The sequence below is a fragment of the Leptonychotes weddellii genome, chromosome 5, assembly GCF_054177405.1.
Source record: "Leptonychotes weddellii isolate Sample4059 chromosome 5, ASM5417740v2, whole genome shotgun sequence".
Lineage (NCBI taxonomy): Eukaryota > Metazoa > Chordata > Mammalia > Carnivora > Phocidae > Leptonychotes > Leptonychotes weddellii.
Window position 1 is genome coordinate 120,732,733 of NC_138373.1, and position 1,282 is coordinate 120,734,014.

Below are 1,282 nucleotides of genomic sequence, written 5' to 3' on the forward strand. Positions count from 1 at the left end.
ATTCCAATTACTAAAAGCAAACATATAAACATCTGTAATTCTAATGGCCATAATAAATCTTAACAGTTGAAAAAAGAGAAAAGTTCTAGCTGGCTTGATAATTGGATCAATTTTTCACTTATGGGCTGTCAATTACTTGACATTTTAATGCATGCCAAATACAGCTAAAAGTATTTTAATTAGAATAACGTTGCAAAAACTAACCCTACAGCTTTAATTGTGATTTTGAAACACAAAATGCGCATCTGAATACCTATTTACTGAGCAGAAGTTAATTAAAAGCATAGTTTTATATTGAACGTGCACTGGGCAGAGAGAGGAAAATAATTGGCAATTAGGAATATGTATGTAAGAGTCCACTCTATAAAGCTAAGCATGCTTGCCACAAACTTTAAACAAGTTGAAAATTTCATTATTTTGAATAGTATCAGAAGCAGTAACAATGATGACAGTTGTTACTATGATAAGAAGTTATATTTATATGATAATTTATTATTTTCAAGCTACCAGAGCATAAATGATTTTATTTGGTTTTATGAAATGCTGGGATTGTTTTGAGGGTGTCAGCAAATAACACCTCCCTTTTTTCATTTAAGTTATGAACCGATTGAGCACTAACTCAAAGACAAAAGGTAAATCAAAACATCTCTATGTGTGATAAAACTAGTATGAGAACATGGTGTGAAGCCCAAATGGGACTACTCACTCCCTGGGGCTGGGTGTAGAACAACCAAATTACACACTGCTTTATTCACCAGCGCACCCCACCCCCTTTCTAGAGTTTATAAAATTGGAAGAACTTACTTTCCCAGGACTTGGAAGGCAGAATCTTAAGCTTATATATAGTGTGCTGGTGGTTCTTTTAGCAAAGGCTCAATAAAGAAAAATAGTGCATCTCCAGAGAACATTTTGCCCAAACAACAAATGCTTCAGCCATTGTTCAGCTGTCCCACACTGATCCAGAGTAGAGAAGAAAGGATAAAATATCTCCCATTTAGAACCACTTCTAGCTTATCCTCATTCAACCAAGAATCATGAATTACAGACAATTATCCAGCATCAAGGAACCTGATTCCACTGCTGAAAGAAATAAGAGCAGGGCAAGAGGCTAGGGATATTTAGAGGAAAATACTCTTTTTATGGGAACCAGAGCAATGTGAAAGAGACCTCTTCTAATGTAAAGCAGCTATGAAAGTTAGTCTTTGAGAGGTAAAGAATTTATGTTCTACAAGTGGCATAATTAAGATCAGAACTGAACCACTGAATTATAAGCCTAACACTC